Here is a 13,762-nt window from a genome sequence, read left to right as displayed (position 1 = left end):
AACCATAACCTATATCTATAATGTTTTCAGAGGTACGCTGTGCCTCAGCTAGGTTATTGGCCATGGCTTCTCTGGTCCTCACTACTACCTTTAGCCCTCATAAGCTTCAGTGGCTTTCTAAATTATGTCTACGCTGCTAAGTAAACCCAAGGTTAGTAGGACTTAAGTCATCAGATCCTCATTTGGAGAAACTGAGTGACACATCTATGAAATACTGATGGACATTTCAACTGCATTTTCTGACTAACTGAAGGCACCTGACAGAACTAGTGATGGTGCAGAAGGATGAGGACATGGAAGACTTGAACTGGCTGATGTTGCTCACGATATTTGGTATTGCTGCTGCTGCCCACTACATAGTGCTTCTGGAGTAGGGCTATGAACACAGTTCAGTGGCATGATATTGTCATGCAGACCTAGGATGACCAGAAATGGCTTCAGAACTTTGATATGAAGAAAGCTACCTTTCTGGAGCTTTGTGAGCAGTTTGCCATGACTGTCTAGTAATAAGACCTCTGGATGAGGATGGTTATGTTAGTTCAGAAGCTGGCAACCCCAGAATATTACAGAGCCCTTGTCAGTCAGTTTGTTGTTGCAATGTTGACTGTGGGTAAAGTGGTGTCATAGGTTTCTGACAAAGTAGGCATGAGGTTTACCCTGAGTTGGCAGGCATAAAGAAATTCCTGAAGTAATTGCTGGCTCTGAGTGAATGGGATTTCCAAACTCAGCTGAGGCCAATGATGGAGACGCATACCTATACACTGTCTCTCTCAAGGAGCACAAGTCATAAATCACCAGGGGGTATTAACTCCATAGTTATGCAGGCACTTGTCGTCCACAGAGGCCTATTTATGAACATCAATGTTGGCTACACTGGAAAAGTTCATTATACTGGGGTTCACTGACAATCATGGACAAGTTGGGGGACACTTCCTACCATATGATATTTTCTTAAATGGAGTTAATGTCCCCAGTTATTCTCAGGGACCCCACATACCCACCCCCCTTTTCTTGACTTACAAAACCTGACCTTGATCTGACAAAAGAAGGTATAATTGCACTCTGAACCGGTGTGGAATGGTGATTTAAAATGTGTTTGACTGATTGAAATCTTGCTGGCAACGTGTACAGACCCATTTGGATTCCAGCGTCACAAATGATGTCTGTATTACTGTGCTCACAAACATTGTGAAGACAGAGGAGCTATTTCCCCCTGAAAAGGCCTATGATAGCAAGGGGCTGCTGAACTGGTACACTCAGCCAGAAAGTGCCCCTGCCACAGCAGGAGCTGCATGTGCTCAGGCAACAGAAATCAGATGCTGAGGGATGAATTGCGCTCCCACATTTGCATGGGACAATGGAAGCAAGAGAATAGTACCTTTATGAATGTGCTTTTCAGGGGTGTGTGTGATTGCCATGGATAATACTTTTGAACAACATGACTCCTTATGAGGTGGGGGTGGGTGGGAAACAGTATGTATTATGTAATCTTCAAGATAGTTTAGGTAAGAAATAAGTAAAAAATTAGGGCTTAAGTTAGTCTTAAGTATAGAGGAGCATGGGAAATTTAAATTGCTAGAGTGAGAAAAGTTAAAGATAAGTTGGAGACATAGTATTATGAGAAAGCAAAAGTTAGCAAAGAAATAAGCCAGGGTCACATTACCATTTGATTATAACTAGGTTGAGCAAGGTTTTAAAGGATTGTGAAGGTTTTATTAAAATGCTTTCTATATCAATAATATGGGAAATACTTTGGTTCGGATGTTAGTTTAAATGATATGTAAAGAGCCAATCAGAAGATGACAGAAAAGATACTTACCTGTTTTGTAACTGGTGTTCTTTGACAGACGTTACTTGTGTCCATTCCACAGTAGGTGTGTGATCACTGCATGTGCCGGTACCAGAAGTTTTCCCCCTCAATAGTACATGTAGGCGAGTGATAATGGAGCTCTCATGGCATGAGATCAGGGGGACAGCATGCTCCTACCCTCAATTCCTTCTTGCCAGAAACTCCAACAGTAGGCAGGAGGGTGGGTCATGGAATGGACATAAGCAACACATCTCAAAGAACGCGCCACAGAAGAGGTAACTGTCTTTTCTTCTTCTTCGAGTGCTTGCTCATGTCCATTCCTCATTAGGTGACACCAAACAGTGCTCTTAAAGGTGGGTAGGAGTTCACAGCTGCGTTGATGGTGGCACAGTTCTGCCAAACCCAGTGTCATCTCTGGCCTGTTGCGGGATGGAATAGTGAGACATGCACATGTGAACTGAGGACCACGTCATGGCTCTGTGGATGTCCTGGATGGACACATGCACCAAAAAGGCTGCTGCTGGGCTTGGACATTCAGTGACCACGGGACCTTAGCCAGCTTTTAACAAGTGTTTATGTACAAAGTGCTCCTGTTAGAAATCCTCTCCACTGAAATCAGAAGGCCTTTATTTCTGTCCATCATAGCAACAAAAAGCTATGGCGACCTGTGGGAGGGATTATTGGTTCCAGGTAAAAAGCCAAGACTTCTGGATGCTTGGGAGAAGGGTCAGCAGCTGTGAGCCAGCATGCGCCTGCAGAGCTGGCAGCACGGGGCAGCTGGCGCCCTGGGGGTTGGGCTGACAGAGCCCACAGCACAGAGTGGCAGCTGGCTCCCTGGGAACTGTGAGGGTCCCTTCCACCGTCCTTCCCTTTTTAGTCCCACCCTGCCATACAGCCCCAGCTAAAATGGTTACCTGTATAACAGGTAGGATTTTTAAATGTTACATGGCTTTTGTTTATATATATTAATTACATCCCTAGTATAAAAGGTATTGCTAAATTGTGGGGGAGCTGCAGTTTACATCAAAAGGGTGTCATTGCATTCCAGAATTATAAGACTATATAGTTTGGACCTCCCTGGTCCAGCACCCTCAGGACCTGACCGGTCCTGGATGAGGGATTTTGCCAAACCAGGAAAGGTGATAGCTGGCCCTGAATACCAGCCCCTCCTCTCCAGCCCTGGACCACCATTGGCCTCCTGGCGGCTCCTCCCACTCTACCATCAGCCCCACTCATCTGATGCGCCCTCCTCTCTTCTAAGCCAGGTAGCCCAGCTCTAGCCCAGCTCGCTGAGCTCCCTGGTCCTGCTGGGCATCCCCGGCTCTCAGCTCTGCTGGGCAGCCCTGCTGGAGTGCACCAAGATCCTGGTCCCACCAGGCAACCCCACTGCCATGCACCTGGCTACTGCCCCACTGGGTAGCCCAGTTGCAGGAGCCCAGCTGCCAGACCTCCACTGGGACTCTCTGTACCTAGAACATCCGTGGTCTGTTGCTGGACCAGTGTATCCCGGTTTACAGAGGTTCAACCTGTATATCACTCTGTTATCAGTGAACCGATTACCCACTCTTATCTTTCAGTGTGAGTATAACGGTACCATTTGTATAAGTAGTAATTACATGCCTGTTTGCTTAACTAATATTTTTCTTTTCTTGGTATTCAAAGAGTCATCTAGAGGTCCTCTGCTAAATACATTGTAACTGATCTAGAGGCTCACACTAAGTTGGGTTTGATTGCATCCATCCTCTTTAACAACCCTTAATTGGGAACATTTTCAGCATAAAAATGTCAAAAGGCTGCAATTGATTCAAAGAATTGATTTATGGATTGACATATATAGCTGTAGTGAGACTTGGATATGCTATACACCCTCCCAGTTGTCCCTGATCATGAGTTCATCTTTATTACATGAAACATACATTTTATGACAGTTAGCAATGATGGCAATAAAATTCTTTATAAAACAAAACCTTTGTTGGAGAAGTACAATATTAAATCATTATTAATCAGGCCATCTTGTATTAACATTCCAAAACACCAGCAATACCAAAAACTTTAAAAGTAACCAAGAACAAAGAGCTTAATTGTTTGCATTAGTTTATGCAATGTAAAAGGCACCTCCTACTATTGTGTCCCCTCTGGCTCCCATTCTTTTTTCCTTTCTTTACACAGTTGCTACACACTTAGTGGAGGCATCCACAATGGAAGGGGCTCAGGACTGAAGACTGCATGAGGCAAATCTGTCCAATCCAGATGCTCATAGGACCAGATTGGATAGGCCACCCAGCCATTGAGTTGTCCTAGCTCTTCTTGGAATACAGGCCAGGGACACAGCTGGTAGTGCGGGTACAGCAGAACCTTGCACTCTTGCAGCCATCCGAGACAACAGCTGTTCAGACTGTTCTGCTTGCACACCTTCGTTTCTTCCTTCACCTCCACTCCAGGAATTGCAAAGCAAATGCCTGCTCTCATGCCGCTACTGTGTCCTCAAACCTTGAAGTCAGCTTGAGCCTTTCTGTTTGCCTCTCGGCTTGCCTCTCGACATGTCTTTCATATAGCTGCACATTCTGTTTTTACTTGACCTAGTTGTTGGCTCTGTTCAAATGTTCAACCAGAACTCTGAACATGTGCTCATGAAGGTACAATGAGACAGCCTCCTGTAGTGCAGGTGAGCTGCCTAGGTATTGCAGCCTGCTGAGGTTGATGGGCCTGGAATGGGATGAGACACAAAGGGTTATTGTTTCAAATTGTTGAGTGCAGGGGATCAGCAAAATCATTTAGGAATATTGAAGATGGAAATGTTACTTTTTGACACTGGATTTCAATAATATGATAGCAGAGAACTGCTTCCGACCACAGAGACTCCTTATGGTCAGACACAGGTACATTAATCACAGCAAAAAAAAAGTGCTGAGAGGATAGGAAGTTAAAAATCACAACTTTAAAAAAAATCAATAAATTAGAATTTGGGTAGAGGTTGGTGGCTGTGCCATCCTATATAAACCTTACCTATCATTTTAGGTATGGCACATTTGGGAGACATACAGTTTTTAAGTGCCCGATTGGGCAGCTTGGAATAATCTGTTTTTGCCAATGGGAAACTACAAGTGTATTCAGAAGTTTGGTGACTGAACAGCACATGTATGAGTGAATGGAATTTAAACATACGTCCTTCTGAACTGTTACTACCTATCTGGAGTTCCTGCTGAAGAAAAAGTTTGCTGTTATCAGTCTTACACATAAAAGAGCTCAGATAGCATAATTTACATACAGGCTGCTGCACATGCATGCTAATGCCTTCCAGTGAAAAGTTCAAACACATAAGTTTGCAGATTTTTTGCACGTGCTCAGCAACCAGATACAAATAAAACCAGAACAAAACGAGATTTTCTAAAGAACCTTTAAAATGACATGTCCGTTATGGCTCATTGTGCTTCTAGATGGATTAAAACCTAAACAATTATCCCAGGCCTCAAGATTTTGACAGCTTCTTATATATTTTTTAAATTGAACTCGGAATCAATATTAAACCTTTTAATGCATGTTGAGAATAGTATAATGACATAGCTTCTTTCATCTGTCACTTATACTCATGCCCAACAATCATTTTAACCCTGTTCTGGAATCGCCACTTACTTTTTCTGGGTTACTACATGGCTCACTATTGGAATCAATCTACGTTCCCAGAAAAGGTACTATCATGTCACCCACCAGTTATTATTTGCATTCATCCCTTAAAACCATTATACAATAGTAGGCCTGCCAGGAGGACAAAAGCACAGGAAGAGAGGCAAAAGGGGGAAAATGCAGTGGGAAAGCAGCTGCTGCTGGACTAACTTTGTTCTTTAGGGGTCCTTCCGGAAGCGTATTTGAACTGAGAATGTGTGTGCCTTTTATCATTATCAACATCTAACACAACTAGACTCCCCAGTGCAGAAACTGGAAATTAGCTTGAATTAATTGCTTGTGTATCAGCAGAGCTAAGAGGTAATAACTTTGCTTTTATGACACAACACAGTGATTCTCAGCCTGTTGAAAGCAGCAAGAGGCAGAAGGGAGGATGTGGGAGAAAATTTCCTGGAGCAGTCATTTTGATTGCCACCAGGAGTTTCCAGCACAGACCCAGCTCTTTGGGGCTACTTTCAATGAATGTAAATGAACAGCAGATTCTCCTAGGAACCCTTTCTATATCAGTTTCTATCTCTGAATGCAGTGAAGACAGAATCTTAGATGTGATTAAGGAAATTATCTGAAAAGTTTAGTCTGTATCTAGAATTCGAATCTTTTGTATAGTCATCCTCTATTCTGCAGGATTATGTTTTGACAAGGGATCATAACTATATCAGCTTTTTAGGTTGCCTGGGTTTACTAACTGGAAATATTCAATTGTATATATTAATGAACATGAAAGCAATGTATGCTGCTACAAGGCAGGCTTAAGATCAGAAATGGTATGCATTGGCACATATGTATGGGACACAGCACTAACATGAGCTATTTGACCTCTTTCTTCAACAAACAATACATTCGCAAGGTTTTAATAAGGAATATTGATCCAGCTATTGGATGGCTTCTGTCCTTTTCTGTCTTAAAGCATGGTTGAGGTGCCCAGTGGGCAACTCTGTTAGCAGATCATGCTTAGCAGATCATGACAATGTGATATGTGAAGTGGGCCTTATTTCCATATTCTTCTTGAATGACTCAGGTATTGCAGTTTTCAGCGAATCCTAGAGAGTAATTTTCTCCCTCAAGCAAGGCCTCAGAGGCTTAGATTATGTAAGCAGCTATGTTTTTCAGAGTGCTCTAATCTGTCTCCATCTAACAAATTCTCTTTTGCTGAGGGTATGTCTGCACTGCATGGCTATTTCGAAATAAGCTATTCCAGAATAGTTATTCCAAAATACTTCATTCCAAAATAGCACATCTACATTGCAGGGAAGCCTCAAAATTAGGTTACCCTTATGTAGATGTGTTATCTCGATTTAGAGCTCCAGGAGGTACTGGGAAGGAATAACTTAGAACAGGGGTGTCCAATCTTTTTTCAAAGAGGGCCAGATTTGATGAAGTGAACATGCGTGAGGGCCGACCATTTTGCCTGACATTCTTTGAACCATTAAAATTAAATGCAAATTAACTATTTTATGCAAAGTTTATTGCAAACGGCATACTTTTCATTTTGTCACATCTAAACAGGTGTTTAATCACTCTGCCTTTCATATCTGAAGGCCAGATGAAAAAAAAAATCCAGGAAGCTGAAATATGACAGGAACATTGTAAAGTACATTACATATTATTGGTAATAAAGGTTGTCTGTCAACTTTTAAGTTCAAAAAATATGAACAGGAACATAACACCAAGTATACATGTCGTGTCCAAATATATTTATAACTGATTTAGACCAACTGACATTAACTGAGATTTTACAATGTATTCATCTCAATACATATGGATTAGTTGGGGGCCATAAAAGATAGATATTGCCAAATTACGTGTGGGGCCGTATTAAACCAGAACACAGGCCGCAATTGGCCTGCGGGCCGGACTTTGGACATGCCTGACTTAGAATGACCCTGGTGAAGGACTATTTTGAAATAGCAGCAGTGGAGCATCTACACACTCATTTCAAAATAGCTATTTCAGAATAGGCGTTATTCCTCATAGAATGAAGTTTACAGATTTTGGAATAAGCCGTCCGCTGTTTCGAAATTACGGAATGGCTGTGTAGACGCTCGCATTATTTGAAATAATGTTAGCTATCTCGAAATAACAGTGCAACGTAGACGCACCCAGACAGTTTGGCTAAATGGGCATGAGATGCTGATTCCTACAACCACTTGAGGGCAGTAGCCACTGTTCTTTGAGGAGTTTCCCCAAGGGGACTCCACTAGCTGTTCTGGTGCCCTTGCTCTTGTAATTGGAGATTTGTAGTAGCAGTGCCCACTTGGGCTGTGCATGCACTGCTCCCCACTTTGTGCTGAGCAGATTATATAGCGCCACATAACCAGCCCCCAGTTCCTTCTCTTCCACCTTTGTCCTCAATCAGTGCACTTAGCCCTATTCAGTATAGTTCTTGCTGTCAATGGTTAGTTTTAATTCAGACCAGCCACTCTTCCCCATTTATTTTACACAGATTAAGCTTCAGTTGTTAGTGATCCCTTAGAACTAAATTCTTCTCCCTTGAGGGAGAAAATCCCTCTTCAAGGGACATACCCTGGGTTACAAATGCTACCCAATGTGCAGATTATCTATTCCTGTCTCAAGTGTGCATTCACAATCTGTTCTCTGCCGGTGTGAAATGCACATACTGCAGAAGTGCTCACATGGCCATATTCTGAAAGCCCACATTAGGTTGGCAAGAGATTTGTAGTTGCAACTCCTTATGATGGATAAATCTGTGCCCGGTATCTTATCCTGAATCACAGATTCCTCTCTTGGACAACTGTCTCCCATGACAGCCTCTGACAGAAGCTTGCCTAGGTTGTCTCAAGGAAAGAACACAGCATCATGAAGGTGACTAAAAAGTGGCTTCGTCATCTCCTTCTTGGGAGTCTGCCAAGAAAAGGTATTTCCCAAATCAACTTACCTTGTCAGCATTGATCACACCAGGCCATACAACCATTGAGATACATTCGGTACTATTAGAAACACAAGAGTGAAATACCCTAAGCAGGCTCGCTCAGACAAGTGCAGCAAAGGGACATCAAAACCCTCAGCCTCAGCATTATTGGAGCCAACAAGATATTTAGCATGAACCAAATTGAGCCCACCACAGATTATGGTGCTACCCGCTGCCTACAAAACTCGTGCAATGTGCTCCACAGCACCAACCACCATGCAACAGCCATTGATATTAACATCTTCAGCTGCACCAAGACTCCCAGTACATGATGATTCCTGTGGCAGAAAGATTTGCTAGGGTCTGAGGCACCAGAATCACTTCTTGTCAGTAGTGTTAGCACTCCAGTTTTTTCGGTTACAAGCCGCTTTTCCACAGTACCCAAATCTGCTTTTCCCTTCTTGAGTGATGAGGAAGATGTTGACAAAGGAGAAATCACATCCCATCACTCTCTCCCTCCCTCTCCCGGCCAGCTTCTGCCAGGCTGGATGCATCACAATGGAGGAAACACTCCACAGACCTGAAGTTCAGATCTGGTACAGGCACCGATAGATGCCCTCAATGCCTGTATCACCACATTGGCCTTACTAAGCTGCATACCTCCCACAACACCACCTGCCTCGGTGTCTACCCAAGGTGAAACCAGGACATATCCCTTCACCTTTAGTACTGGGACCCACAGAACTTCCACAGGAGGCTGTTGAGAAATCTGAGGAGCTGTCAGATGAGAAAGATGTGTCTGCAGCCACTTTTTTATCTTTTTTTCCCCAGATGAGAGTGCTGACTCCCACATGGAACCATCAGAAACTATCTGGCAAACAACCAGATAAAAAGGTCATATAAAAATACTAAGCAAAAGGTCAGATAAAAATACAATGTGCTCGCCAGGGAAATGGAATTGCTTTTTCCATACCCCTCACTTGGGTGAGGGAGGCAGTGAAGGAATGTGGCAGTGAGCCCTACTTCAGAAATACCCTGTATGATAGGGACTGGAAGAGATGCCTAAAAGTTACTACTAGCCAAATACGACATCACACATTTTTCAAAGGTCACAGTGTATTGAATTAGTCAGAGGAAAAGGAAGAACATTTTAGAGTAGTGATTTTGGAAGGGCATTTTATTGGGGGAACAGCATTGGGAGCTGTATTGGATTCCAGAGCTCGATCGATTGCCACAGCCATAGTCATGCAGCACACATCCAGGCTGAATCTGTCTGGTCTTCCCAGAGAAATCCAAATGACTATAGAAGACCACTCATTTAAGGGTCCAAAATTATTTGTTGGCAAAGTGGACAAATCCCTTCATATGCTGAAGGACTCCAGACCCAGAGCAACAAGTCCTTGGGCATCTACACACCTATGAACAAGAAGAAAAAGAGGGCAAATACTATGTAGCACGTGGAGCTGGATCAGTGCCTTATTCACAACCACAAAGGCAATACGAACCACAAAGACAGAGACAGTGACCCAGTAGATGCCGACAGCCCTGGACATCATAACATACCAGTTAGATGTCTCTGCATGCATGTGCATGTTATCTGGAAGGTTTTTCCCCTAGCAGCTAGCCACTGAGTCGGCTTGGGTGCTCTCCTAGGCTGTGTCCAGACTCAGGGGTTTTTTCGAAAAAAGTAGCCTTTTTTCGAAAAAACCTCACCTGCGTCTAGACTGCAGCCGTGTTCTTTCGAAATTAAATCGAAAGAACGCGGCTTTTCTTTCGATGGCGGTAAACCTCATTTCACGAGGAAGAATGCCTTCTTTCGAAAGTTCCTCTTTTGAAAGAAGGCGTTCTTCAATGTAAATAGGGCTTCTTCGAAAGAGAGCATCCAGACTCACTGGATGCTTTCTTTCGAAAAAGCAAGCCGCTTTTTCGAAAGTTCAACGTGCAGTCTAGACGCTCTCTTTCGAAAGAGGCTCTTTCGAAAGTATCTTTCGAAAGAGCCTCTTTCGAAAGAGGCTTGCAGTCTAGACATAGCCCTAGAGTGGCACTGAAATGGCACTCAATATAGAATCCTGCCAACCCCTTCTTGCCAGCTGCTCCAAAAGAGTGGAAGGAAGGTGGGTAGTGGAATGGATAACATCTCGAAGAACAGTTACGAGAAGGGGTCTGTAACCATTTTTTCTTTTTTCAAATGTTTTCTCATGTGCACTCCAATTAGGTGATTCCCAAGCTCTTACTCAGAAGGCAGAGTTGTAGCCTTGAACTGAATGTAGCACTGCTCTGCTGAAGGCCGCATCATCTCTGGACTGGTGCGTGATTGTGTAATGAGCTGCAAAAGTGTGGACATCACTGCTCTGCACATTTCTTGGGTGGGAATCTGGGCCAGGAAAGACACTGAGGCGGCCTGTGCTTTAGTAGAGTGCACCAAAAGTGGTGGACAGGGCACCCCTGTAAAATATAGCACTCCTAAATACAGGACACAATCCAGGAAGAAATACTCTGGGCTGAAATGGGTTGGCCATTCTCTGCTCCTGCTATGAAGAGTTGGGTAGACTTCCTGAGGGGTTTATTCTTTCAGTGTAAAAGCCGGTGCCCTTCATACATCCAGAAAGTGTAGTCACTGCTCATGTGAATTAGTGTGAAGTTTAGGGTAAAAAAACAGGGAGAAAAAAATTCCTGATTCATGTGAAATATAGAGATCATTTTGGGTAGGAATGTCAGATGGGGACGGAGCTTCACCTTATAAAAACCTATACGGAGGTTGTGACATAAGATTCTGAGTTCTGCTAACTTCTAGCAGAGGTTATTGTCATGAGAAATGCTACTTTGCAAGATAAGTACAAGGAACACAGTGCAGAGGTGGCCAACCCATTTAACAAAGAGAGCCAAAACAGCGGCAGAAAAAATGCAAAGAGCTGCCCCAGAATGGTCCGGGGGGGGGGGGGAGGGGGGAGAAGGGGGAAAGGAAAGCCCCCCAGAAAACAAAAAGTGGCTGCCCCTTTAAGAAACAAGCTTAGGCTTTTTGGCTATATCAGGCTCCTGCCAGCGGCTGCCATCTTGGGCGCCATTTTGAATTGCCACCCCTGTGAGCACAGGAGAACCGGAGGGGGGCCACCAGTGGCTGTTGGGGGGCACAGGAGTGGCTTCATGAGCCGCACTTTTGGGGGAGAAGAGCCGCACGCGGCTCACGAGCTGCGGGTTGGCCACTCCTGATATAGCGAGTGGTTCAAATGGATGACCCAGATGCTTGGATAGTACTAAGTTAAGGTCTCAGGGAGAAATGGGTTTCCTGACATGTGGGAAAAGTCTGTCAAAGCACTTTAAAAAGCGAGGGGGGGGTCAGTGAACACAGATGAGCCTGGTGCCCCTAGTCAAAGGCCAAAAAGACAGCTAAATGTACCCTATTAGAGGAAATTGAGACTCCCTGTTGTTTGAGGTGGAAGAGACAATCCAAAACCAAGGGGACAGATACCTGCATGGGGGATGAACCCTGCTGATCAAACCAAATGGAGAATCTCTTCCCCGAGCCATATAGGCAACTCTAGGCCAGGGCTTAGATGATGACCTGGGCTTGATCCTGTCTGATTTTTAGGAACACGCTGTGAACCAGAGGAATGGGTGGAAAAGCATAGAGTAGACTACTTCCCTCTCCCCCCCCCCCCCAATTGAGGAGGAACACATCTCCACAAGAGCCCAGGCTGAGGCTCTGGAATGAACAGAAGAGGCAGCATTTCCGATTGTATTGAAAAGAGATCTATCTGGGAGACCACCATCTCTGGAAACCCTAGAGATGGGTTTACCTTCTCCCACAAGGGCAGAATACTCAGTTCAGGAATCCTGGTGAAGCAGCTCTGTAAGTTTTAATAGGAAGCTACAAGTGTTAAAACCATATCTACTAACCAATGCTTATTGATTAGAAATACATAATTGCAGGCCCCTAGTAGACTACAGATGAAAGGCCTATAGGTCTAGATTTTTGACCTCCCTGTTTTTTGATGATGAGCCTTGGAAACCTGGCTGCTCACGGTGGATCACCACGTCTGCTACCAAGGAGTCAGGAAGAAGGTAGAAATAAAGATGCTGAAAGCCTCTTGATGGGACAAAGTACCTCCTCTCACTATGTTTGGCCATGGAGGGTAGTGAAGCTAGAGTTTTCCACAGAATCTTAGTGGTATCGGTAATGGACTTGGTAGGTGGCAGGGTAATATGGCTCAGAGGAGAGGAGGACAAGATGTGCACCACAGAATTAGTCTCCTCCATGACTTCCTCAGCCTGGATGTTGAGGCTTTGAGCTACTCACCTGAGGAGTTGCTGAAGTGCCTTGTAAATCCTCTAGCATGGCGGATGGGTTGGAACCCACCAACGCCTCATCTGGTGATAATGAAGAGGAGGGGCTCACCAGTGATAGATCCATCTGTACCCTGGGACCATGAAAGAACGTACAGTGCCATGAGCTGTGCTGAGGGGGTCAGTTCCGGTGGTAGGCACAGCGCTTGTAGGCCAGAGCAGATACTGTTGTCGGTGCCAGTGCCAACATTGGTTCTTTTGTAGGAGACCCTGGAGTTGACACGGATGGTGGCTCTGAAACTTGAATTGGTGTCTGGGTAGGGAGCACTGGAGCCATGGACATTGGTGCTGAGGGGGGTACAAATAAGGCCAATGCCACAGAAGACACCCTTAAGTGATGCCCCTTACTCCTGCCCTGCCTTTGGTGAAAAGCTCAAGGAGTCCAAAAAGGCCACGGCGCTGGTGATTGCCACAGTGTTGTGTATTGGTGCCAGTCCCAAGAGGATGTGAATCTCCTGATCCAACGCAACCTTCCTGAGTCTGATTCCGATGTATCAAAACCTAGCCAAGTTAGTCCGCAACATGAAAAACTTAAAACACAACAAATAGTCCAGTAGCACCTTAAAGACTAACAACATGTGTAGATGGTATCATGAGCTTTCCAATCATCTGAAGAAGTGGGTTGTGCTCACAAAAGCTTATGATACCATCCTGCTTCCACAATGTGGTGCTAGTCTCTAAGGTGCTACTAGACTATGTGTTGTTTTTTTTAAAAGTTTTTTCTGATATATCAGTACAGGCTGGCGCTGGGGCAGCTGAGCTTCTTGGCACTCAGCCTGGATGTGAGAGGATGCTGACTTGATTTCCCTGCATTGCCAGAGAGGAGGGTGTTGTGGAAGTTGAGCGCTGACTCATGGCTGGTTTACCTCTGGAAGGTGCTCTAGGCGGGACCAGTGCCAGCGATGAAAAAAGTGCCATGCAGTGAATTAGATCCAGGGCAGCTTGAAGTGTCTCTGGAGAACAAGGCACACAGAACTCCCTTGTAGACACAGGAGAGGAGGCTGGTGGTGGCGTCACTGGTACATGTGGTCTCTCTGCCACATCAGGAGGTGGCA

This window comes from Pelodiscus sinensis, chromosome 1, assembly GCF_049634645.1.
Source record: "Pelodiscus sinensis isolate JC-2024 chromosome 1, ASM4963464v1, whole genome shotgun sequence".
Taxonomy (NCBI): Eukaryota; Metazoa; Chordata; order Testudines; family Trionychidae; genus Pelodiscus; species Pelodiscus sinensis.
Note: the sequence above shows the minus strand (reverse complement) of the source record.